We start from the raw sequence: 24,264 nt of genomic DNA on the forward strand, positions 1-24,264 counted from the left end.
AACTGTTATCTGGATATGTACCTTGCAACTTTATGCAATGCTGTGTTCTACCATAGTCTGGCTCAATGCAGTGTGTCTCTATGGTCCTCGTGATAAGGTTTTGACACAAATTGATAGAAAATCTGAATGGAATTGAGATGTTTCCATTGAGTAAAAAGAAAATCAAATGATTGAATCAACTCATACAACAATCATGCTCTTACCACTTAACTTGTAATATATTGAAAGAGTAGAATTTATGACATGGAGAAGCTGCAACTTGAGTAAAACTTTACTAGGAAAGTGCCAGGCCTAAAAGCTACCGGAAAATCAGTGCACTCTATCACGTCTGTTGTAATGATGTCTGATACTGAACAATCCTCAATGCTCAAATTCTTCACCTAAGAATGCTTTCTGCTTTTGGAAGCCACTCAAAGTGAATTAAGTAATCATGTAAGCTGAACCAATCAGGTCAGGAAGGCACAATTAAAAAGATGCTAATAATACAAATCTACATGGCTAGGTGATTAGCATTAAAGAGTTCTATAGCATTGAAAATGGTCCAAGTGAATCAGATAGATGGGTTAAGGAATGGCAGATAGATTCTGAAATTGTATGAGTCTATTCTGCAGGTGGATTGAGTACCATTGACCTGTACACCTGACTTAGAGAGGGAGGTTATTTCATTTAAGCAACAATAGATGCACCTTGGGTACCCACCACAGGAAGGGTGCAGGAAGAGGGTTGCTGACAACTGTCAATGAAGCAGCCAGAACCACCACCCAGAAGATCTATTTCCATCTGCACCATTGGTTTTCTCTTGAAAGAGGCCTTAAATATTCTGGTGTTGCTATTTTGACATTGGATCTAGCCCATGACCTATGTCTGGACCTTTCTGAACCCCACATCCCCCAGGTCGGTGAACTGTGTCCATCCAGCTCTACCCTTCCAACATCGTGTTTGATGAGGACAGAAGATCTGTCTCATTTCTATTCAATAAAAACCTGTTATTAATGAAGGTATCCATATGCTGGGATACATTACAAAGACAGTTGGTTAGCTTGAAACATGTATTTTAACTCTATATCACTTATTTACAATATTATGTGCATTTTGGATAACCAAACTGTACAAAGGTACTTCCTTGGTCAAGGATCAGTAAAAAATCTACCTTCACTCAAAATGTTAACAAATAATATGTGAAACAAAATGCCATCAGAAACATTTAATACTGCCTTGATTAGTAGCAGTAAAAGCTTAATGAGTATATGTTCAAGAATATGGTTCAAGATTGTATAAACAAGAATAGATTTCCATAATCCTGTGCTGCTGACACCATGGAGGCGTCACCTACTCAATGCAACCAGTTAAGCTTCAATAATGTGGATTGTATTATTAAAATTACCCTTTAGGGTTCGCTGTAGTGGCTCATTCCAACATTGACCCCATGCTTTGTGGGGATGAATTTCATCTTTGCTGGTAGTTCTAATTTGAGCCCTGGTCCAGGACCTTATGGCCATGGAAGGTGCATTCATAATGTGGCCAAACAGGCCAATTATCAACCTGTAAATCCTTCCAGTGTGCCTCTGGCAGGCAGTAAGATCTGGAGAGTCTGCTGGTCAGCCATGTTTAATGTGGAATAGCATCCCTCAAGCTATAGCCTCTGGTGACATATTAGCGACCTGTTCCAGGAAAGCTCGCTGTGGAAACAAGCATTTGGCATGTGCTTTGTCTGCCTCATGTGCCATGAGACAAAGGAAAGCCTCTAAGTCTGAAGTAGGTCTAAGAAAAATCACACAGTGTATAAAATGGGCTGCAGTTCGCCAGCACCCATTTCGGGTGAGATGAACTTCAACCCCTGTGTGTCTTGGTGACTAGAACTGGACTGGGTGTTTAGGATTTGTTCAGACTCGAACACTATACCATTTCAGCATGACTCCCTCTGACTTGAACTTTACTGTTTTGGTTGTGCAGTTCAGCATTTTATTTGTTCTTGTTGATTCCATTATTATTGAATACACTATGGACCCAAACCTTTAAAACTAGTGATGTCTTCTAACCTTATACCTAGCCAATTCAATGCTGTTCATGGACTGTAATCTTCTTCTCTGTAATGTTTTACAGCTGCCTAAATTAAAGTTAATCTGCTAGTGTTTCATCCATTTCCATACTTTTTCTGATCAACTCTAGATCCTTGGCTTCCTCCTTAAATTCAATTGTCCCACTAGTTTGGTATTGTTGGTGAATTTGACTTGTTTCTTTTAAGCTGTTGAATACAAGTTGTTAATGTAAATAAGTAACAGCATGCACAACAATACTGAGCCCTGGGGACCTCCACTAAGTGCTTTTCCCACGAGCACAACATGTTTTGGGTGAAAATCCATGGCCGATCTAGTTACGTCTCACTGTAACTTCAGTGGGAATGGAGCAGAAGAGCTTCAAATTAGATTAGGTTCCAATCCTTTTGGAGAGTTTCTGAATTTGTTTTTATAAGCCAGGAGTTCAGCCTTTCTGAATTAGGGCCATTGGTGTGAAAGGGAGATTAGCCAGGGGTGGGACACCCAGGTCAAGAGTTTCGACATTAACAATCTGTAATACCATCACCATCCATCCCATTTATTAAAGCAAGTTCCACTGGGTACAGAGGGAGCCACATGGTCTAGACACCTAAGAAAGAAACTTAGTAAAGTTGCATTTTGCCCAGTTTACAAAGATACCTTCAGCGCCCAAGAGTGGTCACTTGGGACAGGCAGCCCAGAAGCAGCCTTCAGCTCTGAAGAAGAGTCACACAGACTTGAAACATTAACTCTGTTTCTCTCTCCATAGATACTGTCAGACCTCCTGAGTTTTTCCAGCATTTTCTGTTTTTATTATTATTGTAGGTGGTGAGGACACCTGTCTGTGCCATGTAAATTTAGGAACCTTCCCCAGAACCATCAATGTTTAACGAGGTCAGTGAAAGAAGTGCTGGGCGAGTACAACAAATAATTAGGTTACACTTTCAGCCTCTAATCATCCAATCTTCCTGGCATCCCAATATAAGTTGAAGTTAGTCCCTTTGATATGAAACTTTCTGAAGGTCTTATTCAAAATCTAGTTTATAGCAATAGTTCTAATGATAAACTATGGGGTCATGCTTCTTTACAGGCATCATTTTTTAAAATTATTTTGAATGCATTTCTTACCAAATAGATTGCACACATTTGCTTGCATTGGATAGCTTTTTAAGTGCCAGATAAGTTATTTTATTGACTATAGAAACTGCATTTTGAAGATATCGGAGTAAGTCAATTACGACAGTAAATGATTGTGTCTTGCTTGCTATTTGCAGTATGTTATGTTAATGTTATTTACCATAACATTTAAATGAATTACAGTTTCCGCAGGAATGCTGCAGTAACCTGAAATTGCTTTTAAATTACATCATTGTTCACATTTTAAATGATTTTACAAATGTACTATGAAATGTGAACACGGGTATGTGCATTTTTCAATTACCTTGATTTTAAATTAGTGTTTAACATGTTTAACCCCATAGCAGAGGATTTTAATTTCAGTCTTTTTAATGTATAAAATCATATATTTCTGCCAGTTTTGACAGTGTATTGCATTTGATTACTTTTTTGACTCTGCCTTTGGGGAATTGGTCTATTCTATTACTTGCAAGCATTTCATAATGTAATGGTATGTTGAGTAAAACACCCAGACAATCTATTGGCTCTGAAATCCACAGATTTTCCAGAATACTGCTGCTGGTCTTGCAAGGTGTTCATCTCTGGACAACTAGTTGGGGAAGGATAGCACAGGAGCCAATACTACTCAGTCTTAAATTTATTTACAGGATTAAATATTACAAATATACCCCTCCTAACTCATCCACTCTACAGTTGCACAGAAACCCAACAGGGAATTCAGAAGAATTGTCTTTCCTCAAAGAATAATGAGAATGTGGAGCCCATTCCCACAGGGAGTTGTTGAAGTGAATAGTATGGATGCATTTAAGGGGAAGCTAGACAAGCATATGAGGGAAAAGGGATTGGAGGGTTAAAATGATGGATTTAAATGAGGAAAGAAGGAACGAGGCTCGAGTGGAGCATAAATACCGACATTGGCTGATTGGGCCACTTGGCCCGTTTCTGTGCCCTATATCCTACAATCCTATGTAATTTTAGCAGCATGGCGGGGATCTGAATGACAGGGCCAAAGGCCAGGGACAACCCCACCCCGACTGTTTGTAAGACCCCCAGCTGCACTTTTCAGCCATGCAGCAACTAATTGGTTGCCAATGAGGCTGCCATCTTATAAAGTCCCATGCCTAGAAGCTCAGCAGCGCCACTGGGAGGAGAGACCACTGCTGGGACAGTACTGGGAAGAAAAGATACATGGAAGCAAAACTGCTGGCAACCCCAGATCCCCTCCCAACCAAGTAATGGGGATCTGCAGTTGCCAGAGCCAGTCAGGAAGTTACCAGCGAGGTGCGATTCGGGGGTTTGTTAGTTAGGGTGAGGGGATTTGTTGCAGAGTCAGCCATTGACTACAGGGTGCCTGTATAGGAGAGCCCACCCTGTGGAGCCTGCAAAGAAGCTGCCAAGGTTCCCACGTGGCAGAGTGCCCACTTGCCTTTGATAAAATGCCAGCGGTGGTGGCCACTCAATTGGCCTTTTGTTTTTGCTTGCAAAAACCATAGCGGGCAGAAGATAATAAGCACTCCACCCCACTGCCTTAACTCCCCATTTTATAAGCCTCCCAGCCTATCCCCAGAGCATTTGTAAAATGCATCCCAATAAGTGTCTCTTTTTAAAAAGTTTTCAAAACAATGTTAGTTTTATTTGATAACATCAAAAACTGCATAAAACACATTCCAAAACAAAGTTTCATAACTGGTAAAACAAACAGGTATCCGCTGAAACACGAAAGCTTGAAAATCATTCACTGACTACTGACAAAGCCAAAACTTCAACACAGCTGCCAGTCACCATGTATTGCTATTCTCCAGCTGGGGGCTTCACTTGTACCTTGCCCTCATCTTAGTGTCTCTTTTTATGTGCTCAAGTGAAACTGCAGTTAATGCCTACCATCTGGATTCTATTAAGCATCATTAATATTAAATTAACATAAGGGAATTCCTGCTTGGCTCTGGCGAAGGCTCTGCCCAGTGTAAGAGGGAGCAGAGGCTCCAAAGTTGTACCTTTTGTTTTTGCAACAGAAACACAGCATGCTTCTACTCAAGATAATGCAATCAACCAATCCTTATAGTTCGGTACTGCTCCTGGAATACTGAAGCACATTCTGAACTTTTGTCTAAGTTTACAGAAACCATTGGACTGAATTTTCCTGTCCCAATGGAGATGGGCTGAGAGATGAGAGAGCTGGCAATATGGCCTAGGTGCGCATGAGGACGGGTGCCCGAAATCCTCTCGCTACGGTGTGAAGGAATTTGTATTAAGTAATATGTTCATAATATAGAATTATAAAGGAAAGGAGTTATTTTCCAATATGAACTTAGAGGGCTGAATCTTACCTATGTCAGGTGGGCTGGGCGGGAGCGGGCGGGGGCAGGCACGGAGCCAATCGCTGCCCGCAATTGGCCGTATGCCGCCATTTTACATGGGCGGGCCAATTAAGGCCCACCTAGCGTAATGCATGTTCCATAGCACTCAGTGTTACCTGTGCGGACGAGGGGAGGAGAGAGAGTCAGGGCCTGCACTCTTTCGTGCATGCACGCAAAAGAGCGCAGAATTCTCCCTGAGCGACGGAGCTGCCTTGGGGAGATTGAATGGGCAATAAAAATTTTTAAAAATTCAAGTAAAAAATTATTTAAACATGTCCCCTCATGTGACAGTGTCACATGAGCTGGGACATGTTTGTCAAGTTTACCAAATTTATTTATTAATTTTATGAAACCTTCAGGAAACCTCATCCCGCCCGTGGATGAGGTTTGCTGGAAAACGCGAAGGCCGCTAGGGCTCTTCACTCTTCGCCTGCCCGCCAACCTTAAGGTTGGACTGGCAGCGTGTTAATGATGTTAATGACTTCCTTAATGGCCTTAATAGGCCTTTGACAGTTCGGCGGGCAGGCAGCCACCTCTGGCAATACTCTGGCCAAAAAGTTAAAAGGGTTCACTTTTTCTCAAAACAGGTCAAAAACAGTTCACAATGGTTCAGCTACACAGCCTGACAAGTTAGAGCTTAGCTCTTCTTAACAGCAATAACGATTCACTGATAAGAAAAAACACACACACAAAAAGGATGCATACAATTACATCTTCCTTTCCAATAGGCCAGAAAAACAGCCTGATGTAGGAACTGAATCCACATTCAGGTAGAAAATTTTACAATTCAGGAACATGTTCTCACCTTATAACACAACTCCTGACTAAGGAAAAATTGCTCCCGCACCCATCATCCTTTGCCCTTATACCCACCATGCCAACTCACCTAGTATGCACCTTGGGCAGACCTCAGGACCCATGCAGAGATGAGATAAAATACAATTCTATGAAATAATGGCTGCATTTTATGTGTTGTCACTGGGCATGTTTTCAGCAGGGCGGGTGCCCACCACCACCTTCCTACCCATCCCAGAGCTAAGCCCCACAATCAGCAAACTGCCTGCCATATTTAAATAGATAATCAAGGGTCAATTAGGCTTGTTACCAAACCAATTGACTCTGATAATACCTGCCCATGTCATAGTATGTTTGGCATGGTGGAAGTGGGCAGCCTGCTTTTTCAAAATAATCTGTTAAAATGGCAGGAAGGAAGGTGGGGATTCTATCTTCAGGGGCTTCCCTTTGCCAATTGGTGGGGCAGTCCCCTAAGATAGAACCCCCCCCCCTCTTTTTTCCTACCCAACCCCAAAGTCTTTCTTCCTATCCACTCCCAACCTTAAACATCCGAGTGCACAATCCCTTATAACAACAAGCATTGTAATTTATAGTCCCACACCTAAAAGTCTATAACCACTTGTAGCTGTCAGTCAAACAGTGAAATGGCAGGCACCCTACTGCAATAATGGATGGTTGTAAAATCAGCCATGCAGCATTAATCCAGCATTGGAAGCTCTCAGGCTTATGTCAACAGAGGGAGTGAATAGCAAGCAATCAGTTTTTTAATACTCCAGACATTTTTTTTCAAAGGTTTAAAGACCAGGACTTTTAAATGTTTTGATAGCTTGACAGCTCACTTTGACAGATTCTCTTAGCACTTTTGACAGGTTTTCTTGACAGGTTTTCTTGACAGGTTCTTCTGACAATGTCGACAATTGATTTTGACAGGTCTGTTGACCATTCCAATTAGCTTGTCAATAATGAATTCATGCACTTTTTATGCACATTTATGCATACTTTTAAGAATTTCAAAGGGTACCTTACCTCCCCGAAGGGTGTCCTTCGACCAGATTTAAAGGGAATCTTACCGTACCTTTCCAAAGGGGTACCCTGGCTATTCAAACAAATCCACAAAGTTCAGACCTGCTCCTACCAGTTCTAATCTGCACACTTCTGGTTTCATACTCCAATGCTACCAAAATCCAACTTCATTGGAGGCAACTGATGATTTAAATAGCCAGTTGCATCCGTAAAACATGCATGCACGAAATGCACCAGGCCCCCATTCCCAACCTCGTAAAAATGAGAAATTCTGTGTTCGGGGACATGACTTACAATTTTCAGGCAGTTCTTCTATTTTCATCACAACAGATAGGCTCTCCATGATGGAGTAGATCTGGGCCTTTGAATTGCATGTTCAGTCCTTTGATAAGTTTTTATCTATTTTAGAATTTATATTTTCAAGTCTTCTTTATTATTAACTCGAAAACCCAACTCCATACTTCCTTCAGTGGAGGAGTACATTACCAAGGAGCTTTTACCCAGATCTTTATAATAGTTGGGAAAATTATAATCTAATTTAGTTTACTAAAAAGGCTGTCAGGAGCATGGTAATAATCTGACCTGGCTTTTTACTTTTGAGATGGATAGATCAGTCCTTCGGACCCATTTATGCATCCCTAGGCTCTGTCTTTCTCAACCTGAGGTTGAGAGAAGTCATCTGAGAGCTATGCCTGATCTGGGGTTGTCCCAAAAATAAAATTATAGTACACCACAGCGAAAACCTTAAGAGCGCGGCCACCTGCTGAGCAGCAAATTGAGCCACTTAATGGTCAAATTAAGGGCAATTTCCAGCGTCCATGGGCATTAAGGTGCCTTCTCCTTAGTAACATAGCCTCAGGGTTGGCCACCACTGGCTGTGGCGCTGCTGAGGCTAATAAGCTGTTGGCCAGCTGATTAGGCTGTCACAGGAAAAATGCTCCCCCGGGTCCTGTCACCTGCTGAAGTGCAGTCCCGCTTTTGGTCCAGTGATGGGACTGCTGCTTCCACTGAGAAATTCAGCCCATTGTTTTCAGTTCCTGCCATAATATCTATTTCTCTGCAACTGTTTCCGGCCCTCTGTTGGTCAGTTACTCAGGCTGAGCTAGACAAGGTGAAACTTTGTTCTTCTGTTTGACCCAGAGCTGAGGTTCAAACTCCAAATCTTATTCATTGTCAAGACCATTTAGTTCCACCTCCACAACATTGTTTGATTATGTTCCTGCCACAGCTTCCACCCCCACTGAAATCCTTATATGTACTTTTGTCAACCATAAACTTCATTTCTCCAATGGCCCACCTTACTGGTCTCCCACCTTCCATTGTCCAAAGTTTGGTTGCATAATTTATCCTTATTAAGTGTCACCCACCAGTCACCCCCCTCTTTATTGATCTGCATTGGCTTTCTATGCCTCGAACACAATATACTTTAAATGATTGTATTCATAAACAAATCCATCTTTGGCTTCTCCCAACCCGACCTCTGCAGTCTCCTCCAGATTTATATCACCTCCCACATTATTTGTCTTCTGAAACTGTTTTTTTGTGCATCCCATCTTTCCTTCAATCCAGCCTGCACTCAGGTGCTGTTGCTAACTCTCCCACCATAGCTCTGCACCACTTTCTTTCTCTATTTTAATTATTTCTTTCCTCGTGCTAATGCACAGTACCTCAGGACAAACTTAGACATGATATCATTATTTTAAGAACTTAAGTTATTAGTTCCCGATAAAATATTTATCCAAATTGAATAACTGTAACCCTCTGAGAAATGCAAGTTTAGATAATATTCTTGCTGCTTTGCTCTAAAGCCATTGATGTATGGAGACCAAAACTGATAAATATTCTATACTGAAAACTGTGAGCCTTGGTGCAATTTCTGACATGCCCAGCCTTGTGCAGCTGTGCAGACAAAGGGTTGAATATTCCAGACAGAGAATATTTTCAGCCATCGGGTCTATTTATGGACCTGTAACCCTGTGGTCAGAGCATCAAGCCTTTCATGTCAATCTTTTGGAAGGCAACCAATTAGCAGATCAATAGGGAAGCAGTGACAGACATGTAAGGGAATATTTCAGGATACTCAGAATAAGTATGTTCCTATATAAAGAAAAATTCTAAGGGGAGGACCCATCATCCATGGTTAACTAAAGAAGTTAAGGAAAGCATCAAACTTAAGGAAAAAGCATGTAACTGCGCAAAGATGAGTGGCAGGTCAGATGATTGGTCAGAATATAAAGAACAGTGGAGAATGACTAAAAGGTTAATCAGAAGAAATAAATTAGCACATGAGAGGAAGCCAGCTAGAAATGTAAAAACAGATAACAAGAGTTTCTACAGCTATTTAAAAAAGAAAAGAGTAAGTAAAGTGAGTGTTGGTCGTCTAGAGAGTGATAGTGCTGAATTAATAGTAGATAATAAGGAAATGGTGGATGAAATGAACAAATATTTTGCTTCTGTCTACACTATAGAGGATACAAAAATCATTCCAGTAATAGCTATAAATCAGGAGGTGGAAGGGAGAGGGGAACTTGGTGAAATTACAATCGCTAGGGAAGTAATACTGAGCAAACTGATGGAGCTGCAGGCTGACAAGTCTTTGGGTCCTGATGGACTTCATCCTAGGCTCTTAAAAGAAGTGACTAATGAGGTAGTAGATGTGCTGGTGTTAATTTTCCAAAATTTGCTAGATTCTGCAAAGGTTCCATCAGATTGGAAAATAGCAAATATATGCCCTCAATTCAAGAAGGGAGGGAAGCAGAAAACAGGAAACTATAGGTCAGTTAGCTTGATGTCTGTTGTGGGGAAGGTGTTAGAATCAATCATTAAGGAGGTTATAGCTGGGCACTTTGAAAAACTCGAGGTAATTGGGAAGAGTCAGCATGGTTTTATGAAAGGGAAATCACGTTTAACCAATTTATTGGAGTTCTTTGACGGAATAACATGTGCTGTCGATAAAGGGGAGCCTGTAGATATGCTGTACTTGGATTTCTAGCAGGCATTTGATAAGGTACCACACTGAAGGTTATTGAGGAAAATAAAAGCTCATGGTGTAGGGTGTAACATATTAACATGGATAGAAGATTGGCTGGCTGGCAGAAAAAAGAGTATGCATAAGTGGGTATTTTTCTGATTGGCAGTATGTTATAAGTGGAGTCCCACAGGGGTCTGTGCTGGGGCCTCAACTTTTTACAATTTATATCAATGACTTTAATGAGGGGAGTGAAGGCATGGTAGCTAAATTTGCAGATGACACAAAGATAGGCAGGAAAGTATGTTGTGGAGAGGACATTAGGATTTTGCAGACGGTTATAGATAGTTTGAGTAAGTGGACAAAATCTGGTAGATAGAGTATAATGAAGAAAAATGTGAAATTGTTCATTTTGGCAGGAAGAATAAAAAAAGCAGAGTATTACTCAAATGGAGAATGGTTGCAGAATTCCGAAATGTAGAGCTTTCTAGGTGTTCTTGTGCATGAGTCACAGATAAGTTAGTATGCAGGTACAGCAAGTAACTAAGAAGGTTACTGGAATGCTATGCTTTGTTACAAGAGGAATTGAACCTAAAAGTAAGGATGTTATGCTTCAGTTCTACAGGATATTGGTGAGACCGCACCTTGAATATTGGGTGCAGTTTTAGTCTCCTTATTTAAGGAAGAACATAAATGCTTTGGAGACGGCTCAGAGGAGATTTACTAGATTGATACCTGGAATGAGCAGATTGTCTTATGAGGAAAGGTTAGGCAACCTGGGCTTTTTTTCCACTGGAGTTTAGAAGAGTGGGAGGTGACTTGATTGAAGTACATAAGGTTCTGAACTGAATGGTATTGACAAGGTAGACATGGAAATGATATTTCCTCTTGTGGGTGAGTCCAAAACTCAGGGGGTTTTAAAATTAGGGGGTGCCTTTTTAGGGCAAAGATGAGGAGAATTTTTTTCTCTCAGAGCGTTGTGCGAGTTTGGAACTCTCTGCCTCTGAAGGTGGTGGAGGCATGGTCATTGAATATTTTTAACGCAGAGGTAGATAGGTTCTTGTTAAGCAGGGGTAGATGGGAATGTGGAATTTTAAATGCAAGCAGATCAGCCATGTTCTTATTGAATGGCAGAGGAGCCGTGAGGAGCCAAATGGCCTACTTCTGCTGCTATTTCATGGCCAGAATTTTTCTCCCATTGGGCAGGCTCAGCGGGAGTGGTCGGGGGTGGTCAAGAAGCCGACTGCCGCCTGCGATTGGTTCAGCACCACGATTTCATGCGGGAGGGACAATTAAGGTCCCCCACTCCGTGGATCGCAAGCGGCAGCTCTGAGCGCTACCTGTGTGGGTGGGGGGAGGAGAAAGAGTTGGGCCTTGTGCATGAAAGAGCACTTCAATCAATCTCCCTGAGTCAACTCCGTGCCTCAGGGAGATTGAAACGCTTTTTTAAAAAAATGAATAAAGACAATAAAAACTTAATAAAACATGTCCCCTCATGTGACTGTGTCATATGAGATGGAACATGTTCTTAATTTCAAAATAAAGTTTTTATTTAATGTGTATTAGCTTTAGGAAACCTCATCCCACTTGTGGATGAGGTTTCCTAAAGACTGTAAAGGCCGCTTGGCCTTTTCGCCTGCCCGCCAACCGTTAGGTTGGATGGGCAGCGTAAATTTCAAGTTAATTAGCTTGTGAATGGCGTTAATAGGCCTTTCAATTATCGACGGGTACACAGCTTACTCCGGCCCAAGCCTGCCGAATGAAATATAGTGTGAGTGCACGATGATGTCAGGATGCACGCCCAATGTCATCGCATGTCATATTATGCTCAGGTGCACACCTGCATGCCAAATGTAAAATTCTGGCCCATTTGTACGTATGTTCGCCGTCCTATTAGTGATGGCGGGTGGGTTGAGGAGGAGGGAGGGCCAATGAACACATCGCAGACTTCATAGCAGCTGGAGTGTCAGGATGTTACAGAGGCGCAAGTATCAAAAGTGGGCAGAGTGAAATGGCTGCGAGAAAAAGCTGAGGGAACCAGCACCCCTAGCACTGTCACAACAGCAAACTCCAGGAGCTTCTCTTGCAATGGCAAACCTCTACCTGTGGATGCCTACATGCTTGATGTTTGCACCATTAAATAGTCAGATTGCATTGTGTTTTCATGCCGCTTCAACTTCCTGTTGTGCAGTTGCCTACTCTGAGTAACCAAAGTTCTGGCACAGCAAAGGCCCAAACGACGCTATCAAAATTGCATTGCTTCTGGAAAATTGCTGCTAATTGCCCATTTAACAAGCTTAATTGGCTTCCCATTACTGGATGGATTGACGTCACCACACAGAAGCAGCCTCTGGCAAAAGTGGGAGGAGATAAGAACACACTACAGAACTGACACAACATATTCTATTCTGATTTTGCTTGCACCTTTGCCTCCAAGCTGACCTTTAATTCCTCCCAAAATCTTACTTTAATAATGATGGATTTTTTAGAATACCTAAGATTAAATTTAAATCTTTTCAACACACTTTGCTATTGTTTCACCAGTTCAGTAACTTGCTCTCCCCCCCACCTCCATAGATGCTGCTTTTCAACCAGCAGTTATGCCATTCACATAGATTACAAATATAATCTTGTACTCGCCAATTTTCACTGAAATTATTTATCAGAAAAAAATTCTCTTCTGATTTTTATTTTGGTCGCATTGTCCAGAACCAAAAACTGACAAAAACTAATCAAGCAAACAATGCCAACATATATCAATAATAAAATTAAATCAGAGCATTTCCGTGTCTTTTGTTATTAGTTATTTCATCACAAAAGGAGGATTTCAATTTTGCGAGCATTTACCAACATATAATAAACAAAGGCAGAAGTATGCAAAATTAATTCTTAACATATAGAAGCATTCAATTTTCTTTCCTCCTCAAACTATTTGTCTAGCTGGTTGCAAATTTTGCTAGATATGACTCAGGCTAGTTTTTGCTGCCCTTTTCTCTATGATGACAACTTATTATGTAGATCACATTACATTTGTTGAGAAACTGGATTCTAAACACCATAGCAACATTAAATTATACTAAGATGCTAAGAAGCTTCTAAATAACAGTTGATGTCCTGATGTGCTTATTGTGGGTATCGCAAATTAATTCTTAGATGTAAATACATTTATTTCTGTGATACATTATACCAGTTGATGTGAGTCACCATATTGTGATTAAGCTTCTAAATAGTTAAATGTTGTCAATCTAATTCCCTGTATAATATTGCAAATGTAAGTTATGTGTATTGAAGTAAAATTTTATTCAGTTTTGAGTTGTTAATAAAAGTCAGCAAGGAGGGCAACAAAACTAAATGCAAAATAAAAATGCTTCTGTATGTAGCTTAAATATTCAGAAGTATTTGTGTTGAGTTTGTTTCTGTGACAGCCTAGTGGTGAAAGCATTACCTAGTCTGGTGTTTATTTATGTAGATGAAGGAGGTCCAAGCTTTATTCTCATAGTTGCCTGCCTATGTCGAGTTAATTGATCATATTCAAATTGGTGGTAGTGGTGTTACCCTTCTGTGGTGAGTTTAACGACCAATTAATATGCAAGTGCAGCAACTTCATGAAAATCACGAGGATGTGTAGTATCTGTTCTTATCAGTTTAATATCTGATACATCCCTTACCTGGGGACCATATATTAAATTGATTTTTGGAGCAGGGAGATGGAATAGGGGCTTGCTCCGACCACTCCACGCATCAACCCAGTATTGCAGTATCTCTTGGAGCGGTGCACAAAAAAAAAGAAAATCACGAGGATGTTCAGGAAAAATGCCATTTTTGTGAACCTAAGAGTGAAGTGGTGCAAATGGACCAGAAACGTGTGGTGGTTCAGAATTCATGGGTATCCCTCACTTTTAAAAATTCCTCTCTATAATCCAGCTTCTCAACAAATATATATATGTCATCATAAAGAAATTGTTGGCATCCAGCTGCTATTATTTTTCAGCAAAACATGGCCACTGTAGTTATGGTGGAGATGTACTTAGATTTGGTCAAGGAAATTCCTGGTTTTAACACTTTCAGGAGTGATGTGGAGGGATAAAATGTTGGTCATATTAATGAAGCATTTAATCAGTTTGCTAGATCAGAAGGATTCCTGATATTGTGTTAAGTTAGAATCCATGTGGTTAGAGTTAAGAAATAAGAAGGGAAATTGTACAATTTTTGGTATTTTATATGTATCCAAACAGTAGAGTTGAGAGAGCCAGGGAGAGATCAGTGGACAGTTCAGAGAGGCATTTTTGGCCAGTATGAAGCAAGTCCAACAAGAGAAGGTGCAGTTCTGTACATTAGTTTTAGGAAATTAAGCTGGGTATGTAAAGGAGTGGCAGTGGGAGAGCATTTTGGTGGTAGTGATCATAATTCAGTTAGTTTTAACATAATTTTGGAAAAGGGCAAAGATAAAGCAGGAGTTAACATTCTAAATTGTGACAAGGTCAATTTTACCAAGCTGAGGAATGATTTAGCAAAAGTGGGTTGGAAACAACTAATGGAAGGTAAATTCGGTGTCAGAGCAGTGGGAGGCATTCAAAGGAGAGATTCAAGGGGTTCAGAATAAACATGTTCCCACAAGTAAAAGGGTACAGCGGCCAAATCTAGACCCCATTGGATGTCAAGGAGCTTACAGGGTAAAATAAGACAGAAAAGGAAAGCTTATGTCAGACACAGAGAGTTCGATACCACAGAAAGCTGAGAGGAGTATAAAAAGCGGAGGGGTGAAATCAAAAAGGAAAATAGGAAAGGAAAAAAGGACATGAAAGAATGTTAGCAAGCAAAATCAAAGAGAACCCAGATATGTTTTATCAATATATTAGATAACTAAGGAAAGAGTAGGGACCACAAAAGACCAAAAAGGTAACCTATATGTGGAGGCAGAGAATGTGGGTATGGTTTTTAATGAATACTTTGAGTCTGTCTTCACAAAATAAGAGGACAATGCAGACATCATAACTAAGGAGGAGGAATGCAATATATTGGATGTGATAAACATAGGGAGAGTGGAAGTATTAAGGGGATTAGCACCCTTGAAAGTGGATAAATCACCAGGGCCAGATGAAATGTATCCCAGGTTGTTAAGGGTCTGACCATTATTTTCCAGTCCTTACTGGATACAAGTGAGGTGCTGCAGGATTGGAGGCCTGCTAATGTTGTACCTTTGTTTAAAAAGGGAGCGAGGGATAGACGAATAATTACAAGCCAGGCAGTCTGACCTCGTTACTGGGAAAATTATTGGAATCAATTCTGAGAAACAGGATAAACTGTCACTTAGAAAGCACGGATTAAATCAAGGGCAGTCAGCATTGATTTGTTAAGGGATGGTTGTGTCTGACTAATTTGAGTGAATCTTTTGAGGAAGTAACAGGAAGGATTGATGAGGGTAGTGTAGTTGACATGGTTGACATGGATCTTAGTAAGGCTTTTGACAAGGTCCTACATGACAGACTGGTAAAAATAAAAGGCCCATGGGATCCAGGAAATCCTGAAGTTAGTGCAGGAAACAGAGGATAACTGTCGATGGATGTTTTTGTGACTGGAAGGCTGTTTCCAGTGGGGTTTTGCAGGGTCCGGTACTAGGTCCCCTGCTTTTTGTGATATATATTAATGATTTGGACATAAATGTAGGGGGAATGATCAAGAAGTTTGCAGACACAACCATTTGCCGCGTGATAGATAGCGAAGAGGATGGCTGTAGACTGCATGAAGGTATCAATGGACTGGTCAGGTGGGCAGCGAAGTGGCTTTAAGGATGTAAATGCATTAGAGAGGGTACAGAGGAGATTTACAAGGATATTGCCAGGACTGGAAAATTGGAGCTAACGAGGAAAGATTGGATAGGTTGGGGTTCTTCTCCATGGAACAGAGGAGGCTGATGAGAGATTTGATTAAGATGTACAAAATTGTGAGGGGCCTGGAGAGAATGGGTCTGTTTGTTTCAGCAGAAGTCGGTGACTACGGGGCATCGATTTAAAGTGATTGGTAGAAGGTTTAGAGAGGAGATGAGGAAAGATTTTTTTCACCCAGAGGGTTTTGGAAGTCTGAAACTCACTACCTGAAAGGATAGTAAAGGCATAGACCCTCAACTCATTTAAAAGATGTCAGGATATGTATCTCAAGTGCGGTAACCTGCAGGGCTACAGACCAAATGCTGGAAAGTGGAATTAGGCTTGTTTTTCAGCCGCATGGACACAATGGACCAAGTGGCCTCTTTCTGTGCTGTAAACTTTCTTTGATTTCTATGATTCTAAAAAGGATAATGAAGAGGCAAGGGAGGGTGGGTCAGCCTAGGCTTTGCCTGAGCCCCATAAAATTATGGAAAGGTTAGGGCAGGCAGGAGTGTGGTGGGAAGGCCATCTGTGAAATTCTGCAAGCTTCCCCACCTGCAAACATGCCAGTGGGGGGGGCCATAAAATTCTGCCCCATTTCCCCAAGAAGGCAGGCAGCCAATATCCATAAACAAAGGCACAATTAGGGATTATTTAACAGAGCTGTTGGCAATATGCTGTGGGCAGTGGATCAACTCCCTGCTGCTTGAGGAGGCTGCCAGCTAAAAGGAGGCGGCTTCCCAGCGGTAGCTGGGGGAAAGGTTTTTTAAAGCACAGTGGAGGCTGTGGCCCCAACAATATCTCCAGAGGAGTTTCAACTCCAGTACTCGGCCCTGGAGATTTTTTCTTGCCTACTTTGTGGAGGCAGCAGGTCTCCAGCCTGCCTCAGCAGCGGTTACCACTCCTGCTGGTGCTACCGAGGGCGCTGAGCTGTGGCCCTTTGATTGGGCCGGAAGTTTTTGGGGGTGACCACCACTTAATTGGCTGCCACCCATATAACTCAGGGGGAAGGTCCACTGGCCACCCATGTGTACGAGAAACACACATTTCCTGCTGATATCAGGCTGTCTGCCCAATCAGCAAAATTCAGACCATGGGGTGATTTGTCAGAGATTTTTAAAATTAATAGGGGATGGGATAAAGTGTAGAGCAACAGACTGTTTCCAGTGAGTGAAGGGTCTTGCACGAGGGCACATAGATAATCAGTTTAAATGTAACAGATTTATGACAAAAAGAATCTTTTATGTACAGAGGGCATTAAGGCTGTGGGCTGCACCACTGGAGTTAGTGCAAAGACCATCTTAACATTTAAGAATATGTTGGACATGTGGTTGAAGGAAAATAGAAGAAAGGGACATGTGAATAGGGTGGGCACATGGGGTTAGGAGTATTGTTTGTGGGGAGGATTAACACCAGCATGGACTGGTTGAGCTAAAGCCTATTTTAATTATTGTGTAATTTCTATTGTGAGCATAAATAATATGACATGTTTGCTGATGCCAAGAAACTTCCTCCATGATCTAATGATAATCTTATTAGCTTCCTGGAAGAATACCAGAGTAGAATTTCTATGAGCTCGGTGACCAAAAACAGTAAGGCTGGGATTTTCCATGCCCACCGGCGCCAAGCATGTTCAGTGGCGCGAGCGGACAATATGGCATGATCAGTTTCACAATGGCATGAAACCAGTTTATGATCGTCCGCTCAGCATGCTAATGGCGGGCTGCATTTCCCACCATTAGACGTCGGGAACCTCATTGAAATACATCTGCATATCATTATTAGGTCTGCCTGCAGGAATCATCCCAGACACCCCCCCACCCCACCGGCTGGATCGTCCACGCACTTTGGCAACAGCATATAAAAGGCGTTCACTTGGCGGGCTGCACTTTGAAGGGAACCTGGAGGTGAGTACAGAGCAATGATGTGCAGCGCTCGCCAGGGCCACCTGTTGGACTTCAAGCTTGAGGCATGTTGCGGGGTAGAGCAAGGGCAGCCCTGCGGTTGAATATAGTGCACAAGCATTCGGGGTGCGGGGTAGGGTGGACAAGGGAAGCGGCCACACTTTAGGGACACCTTATATAAAGTGACCATTCCTCTGCAGCTAAAACAGTTCAGGTGCAGCCATTGATATGGTTGAAGTTGGGCCTCTAGCTTATCTGCCCACTCAAGAAATGCAGAGGCACCCAAGTGCCACCAAGTGCTCTAGAGCTTTTCACCCCTCGAGCAGAGATGGAAACTAATGAGTGTTTTAGTGGACTGCAGCAAAGTTGTATGACTGTGCACATTGTACAAGCTCCTTGTGGAAGCTGGCTATGGAATAGTCACTGGTGGAGGCACTCGCAGCCCCTTGCAATTTCATCATCCTGGCTTGGACCAGTCTCCCCCATGGTTCAAGCTAACAGTGCAGCCTTGCAGTGTGGGTTAGGAGAATGCCTGCACCTGAGCTGAGAGCACAGCATGCAGTACAGTGGGCAAAACTGCTGCCAATCGGTTGGGTGGAGTGAGGTGGAAGAAGGTGGGGTTTTGGGCAGCCATGCAACGCACTAATCTCTGGCCATCCAAGCAGTGGCCAGCACTCTCCGCAATGCATTAAGGGGCCTTCTCCCTTAACCAGGACAGTTTCTTAGTATACCCAGGCTAACCCACGTGTCTCTCTCTCTTTCATTGTGCAGAAGGAGTACATAAGGATCATGGAGCCTGGTGAACTAGTTATATGACTCATGGCGTACAGTGAGCGAAGACGATGGAGGAGAGAGTGACCGAGGCGCCTGGCTGCAGAAAGAGAGGAGCAGCACCCTCAGGAAGAAGGGGCAGCTGATGCTCCCACACACACCACTGAAGAGTCACAGTCAGCTGTTGCTGGTCAGCGCTTAGTGATACCCAGTGTCTACAGACGCCGCCTTTCATTCCTGCAGTTGATCGAGAACCAGTTTCGCTGAAGACTGTGCATGTCCAGGGAAATGGTCAGTCACATCTGCCACTTGCTGCAGAATTTGGCATCACAGGGACATGGAGGGCATCTACTACCGGTGGCCGTGAAAGTGACAGTGGTATTCAATTTCTACGCCAGTGGCTCCTTTCAGGGCTCCACAGGTGACCTCTGTGGAAAATCACAACCCTCAAATGCAGCCAGGAGGTCACAGGTGCCATCTTTGCAAGGGCACACAACTTTGTGCATTTCACCCAGGATCAGGACAGCCAGGATGCAAGAGTGATTGGATTTGCCCAGATCTCAGGTTTCCCACAGGTGCAAGGTGCCATCCACTGCACTCACCTGGTGCTCAGATCTTCGTCACAACATGTGATCAACTACATTACATTACAAGGGATTCCATTCACTGAATATGCAGCTTGTGTGTGACCGCCACAAACGTAGCCTGCTGGTCTGCGCACAGTTTCCAGGGAGTGTGCATGACTCCAACATTCTCAGTTGGTCATAGATCCCTGATGTATTCCAGGGTCCTCAGAAGCTGCAGGGATGGCTTCTTGGGTATAAGGGCTACTGCAAACATGGCTGATGACACCCGTGGAGCAGCCTCTGATTGCAGCAGAGCGAAGGTATAATAAGGCTCATGCAGCAACTTGCAAATTGCTGGAGCAAACCATCGGGACACTGAAAATGAGGTTCCGGAGCCCTGCAATATAGTCCACAGAGGGTGTCATGCATTGTCATCACCTCCTGCGTCCTTTACAACCTGGCGCTGCAATGGGGAGAGGAGCTGGCTGAGGAGGAGATGGAGGAGCTGGAGGACTGCCCGTATGAGGAGGATACTGACAGGGATGAGGGTGAGGAGGTCCTCGAAGATGATGATGACAGGGATGAGACCCTCGCAATGGCCAGATGAAGCAGGTGCACTCGGGAGGCACTCATAGCTGATAGATTTGTGGCGGATGATGACGACATGCAGTGAGGAGACCTAATAGATCCTCACATTGCATCTGTGAACGTTTGACTCCAGTCTGGCTTATGGCAGTGCCTTCAGATTCCTCTTCAGGAGTTTCTTCAGGGCTTGATTGGAGGCCAAATGCATTGTGGTATCCTCATTGACGTGTTGACAGAGATCAGCTAATTCACCACAAACACAGATTTGAGCTTGGAAGATCCCTGGTCTGTATTCAATATCCCTTGAACTACTAGTCTCAGCACATCATTTGACAATTGTTGCAGAGATAGTTTCAATTTCCAATTCTTTGATTTTTTGCTGCAGAAACTATCACATGAATATATTTTGTCAGCATACAATTATCTTTTCTACCTTCTCGAACTCCCAATATATAAAGTTATTGATGGAAATTTAGACTGGTGGGTGTGACAAATTTTAATGTAGCCTCAATATAACAAAATCATTGAGAGATATTAAAAATGTCCTCAATAGTGAGATTTTAGTGAAGCTAAAGCACAAGATTAAAAATAAAGCAGCAAAAATTCTTCATAAATCAATTCACTTTCTTGGTTTACTCTTTAAAATAACATTTCATTGGATTACTTCACCTTTGGTGTTTAAAATGTGTGAAGGTTTAAAAGTTTATAAAATTGGAGAATTTTAATTATGCCACTACAATACCTTTCCAGCCAGAAGCATGCAGTTTGAAGCCAAGGAAAAGCCTTGGGAGGCTAAGGGTGGTTAACACTGTCAGAGTTTTCATTAGAACTCACCTTATTGTGCACATTGGCTATGATCTCACCATCTGTCATGATGTGAGTGACTGAGATGTTGCCATCAATTCTAATCCAGCTTCTGGCAGCTATTCCTAAATCTCCATTGGAAAATTTGGTGACAAGTTGGAGAACTGCAGCAGTTTATGATATGGGTGTTGTCACCATATTCAATTATTCATGTTTGTATCAAAAAGTCTGGATCAATTGACTTCCTCCAGTGCATGTTGATTCTTACTAGTACTTCTTCATCCCATGCTGCATATGTTCTTCTTATTTCATGCCAAGTTTTAAGAATTCCTACAATGCAACCACAGTAGACTTTCTAGTTCCTGCTGAGAGTCAGTGGAAACAGATTTTAGCAAGGGAAATGGCAAACATTAAGCTTTGGTTTGGGATCAGACAATTTAAATAATTTATTTTAGTTTAATGGCTAGTTCACTCCTATTGTCAGAAGCTTTCCAAAATGAGGAAAGGGACATGGGAAATAACTTGAAGCTGGAGCTTTAAAACACAGCTGTCAAAATTTAAAAGAGTCTGACTAATTTAAGATAAGCCACCTCACATTGAGACAAAAATTGTTTCAGCTTTTCTAAATACCGAAAATGACTTTTACCAAAACCTTTGTGTGAGGCCTTGGATTAAACATTTGATGACGAGTAAGCTCAGTACACAGTATTGGACATAGATGCCTTGTCCATGAAGGCAACCGGCATGACAAAAGCTGCTCTTTTAGGTTTTCCCACTGTGCTGAGGATAGAATTCTATTGTAAAGCCAACAAAGGGAATGGGTTGCATTTGCTGGAAAGCACGAACTGGAGGGGTTTAAATTTTCAGGCTAGGTGCCAACCACAGTTGGATTGCAGTTGGGAAGTTGCTCCCGCTGAGGCTCTAAACATCCAACTAGTGAAACAAGCATTCTGTGGAGTATGGTGTGTGTGTATAGGAATCAGAGTAAGTAATTCAGCACCTTGAATCTGTCTGCTAGTCACTTAGATCACGGATGATCTGTAGCTCAATTCTATTTACCAGCCTTTGCTGCATATACCGTGATACCCATACACAATGAGAATCTGTTGATTTCAATCTTGAAAACTTCATTAGAGACAGCATCTGGGGATCGATTTCCTGATTTCCACTACCCTTTGTGTATAAAAGTGCTCCCTGATTTCACTCCTAAATGGCCTAGCTCTAATTCTGAGATTATGGACGGAATTTTGCCCTTGGTGGGTGGGCCCCACTGGCTCAGCGGCGGGTGGGCAGCCAACCCCCGCCACTGAAACGGGGCCTGCCACCATTTTGAGTGGGCGGGCCAATTAAGGCCCGCCCAGCGGGCTGCCCGACAGGAAGCGCTATGCGCTCATTGTGTGGGGGGGAGGGAATCCCCATCTGTCAAAGTGCTCACTGCTCCCTGAGACTAAGTGCTGTCTCAGGGAGATTACTGACAGTCTACAAAACTTTAAATATAGACAGATGAAAAAATTATTAACATGTGACAATATCACACGAGGTGGGACATGTTAATAAGAAGCACAGAAACTTTATTTAAGTTTTTAAAAGCGGACATGAAACCTCATCCTGCCAGTGGGTGAGGTTTCATGTTTTTTCAGAAGCCTGTTGGGGCTCCTGGCCTGCCCGTCGACCTTAAGGTTGGACAGGAAGGATCTTTAATTATCTTAGTTATCCTGTCAGTGGCCTCAATTAACCATTGACAGGTCAGCGGGTGGACAGCTGATTTCGCTGTCTGCCCGCCCTCCTGAATATTTAAATGGACCGGGATGATGTCGGGAGTTCCTTTTCGCGTCGGTGAGCGGGAAAATTCTGGCCTATGTCTTGTTCTGCGCCAAATCTGTGGACAGGACAAAAATTATATGGCACTCATACATTTCAAGGTGAATTATTCTTTTCACCTTGCCACTTGTGTGAAGATCTGCTTGTATCTGCTGTCCGCTTAATGAAAACATAATGTTTATTTGTATGCTATCTAGTGACCGACCAGATTATCCACAGAGTGCAAGTAAGAAAGGTCTCTTTGGAATCAAAGTGCTACAATATGCCAGCATGCCCAGAGATGCAATTTCAGGATAAAGTCAACACTCCATGCATGACTTGGAAAATTAATTTCTGATCCGGGGAATCTGCAATATTTCTTGGCAATAGTTGACTTGTCTAGTCAACCAACTAATGGAACCCAGAGCTATAAATCTGCTGATAGCGGATAATATTCTTCCCACTTGGTGACTATGATTAAGGGCATCTCAGTGCTGAGGTATGGCTGGAAATCTGGAACCTGCTTGATGTGGCCAGACAGATCTAGCGATGAATGTCTACATGGGCTGGGTTGAGTCTTCTGTATGAATCACGAAGGTAGTTGCAAAAAAGCTGCATGCGACTCACCAGGCAGCAATTCTGATCATTCCTCCTCAATAGACACTGTAGCTTTTCAATGAAAAAGAAGTCAGCGGATTTAACACTTGCACTGATTTGTTTTCTCTTTTTAAACCATGACAACAATTTTAACTGTCTCACAGTTCAAATTTATGCACCCTGGATTTAGGAAGCAAAGATGGGAGCCAGACCAGGTGGCAGGGCTAGTGTAGGAGAGAATAAGGGATTTGCAGAAATATCACTGGAAATATCTTGCAATGCAAGCCCTATTGAAAGGGAATTTTTTGGAACCAATGTTCTCTCATGTTAGCTCTGGAAGATTAACCTGACTGCATTGTCAGCGGTCCAGAACAAAGAAGTACCACATAACTCTCAACAATGGTTGTAAGCAACAGGGAAGCTACAAAAGTCCCTAAGTATTCAGTTAGTGTGCTTGAGAAGCCGCTGCAGGGTGAAATTTAGTTAATAGGTCACAAAACTGGTGGTGGCAAAAGGGGACCAGGCATTTATTTGATGGCCATATGGCTGCCATCAAAATGCGCCAGAAGAGAAACATTTGGCAGCTGTGTCACATACCACTTTTACACCGAGCAACGTCTTCCAGCTGGCCTTTTGGACCATCCTAAAGAGCCTTAAATATTCCAATAAAGAAAACTGCAGAAATTCTGCTTCCAGTGTAAAGCCTCGTTTGATGTGAACACAGTGCTACAGTATTATAGCCTATCTTCCACCTGTGCTTGTGGCTACTAAGGCTTCGTGCAACGGTGGAGTCACATAATATTTGCCTTTTTACAATTTCCATCTTGCTTAGCATCAAGTTTTTAGGACTATGAGATCAAAAACTCTTAAGAAATAAGAGTAGGAATAGGCCATTTGAAGAACAAAGAACAAAGAACAAAGAAAGGTACAGCACAGGAACAGGCCCTTCGGCCCTCCAAGCCTGCGCCGATCATATTGCCCGTCAACTAAAACATTTTGCACTTCCGGGGTCCGTATCCCTCTATTTCCATCCTATTCATGTATTTGTCAAGCT

At 42.4% G+C, this 24,264-nt stretch overlaps 1 protein-coding gene and 1 non-coding gene across 3 annotated transcripts in view; both read left to right on the forward strand.

Moving 5' to 3' along the window:
- pde4d (phosphodiesterase 4D, cAMP-specific) overlaps positions 1-24,264 on the forward strand; it is a 1,628,454-nt gene that overhangs the window by 283,566 nt on the left and 1,320,624 nt on the right. The gene's annotated exons all lie outside the window — the stretch shown is intronic.
- On the forward strand, positions 13,914-14,099 carry LOC121285702. Its single transcript, XR_005944755.1, has one exon. It is a non-coding gene; the product is annotated as a U2 spliceosomal RNA (small nuclear RNA).

This window comes from Carcharodon carcharias, chromosome 1, assembly GCF_017639515.1.
Source record: "Carcharodon carcharias isolate sCarCar2 chromosome 1, sCarCar2.pri, whole genome shotgun sequence".
Lineage (NCBI taxonomy): Eukaryota > Metazoa > Chordata > Chondrichthyes > Lamniformes > Lamnidae > Carcharodon > Carcharodon carcharias.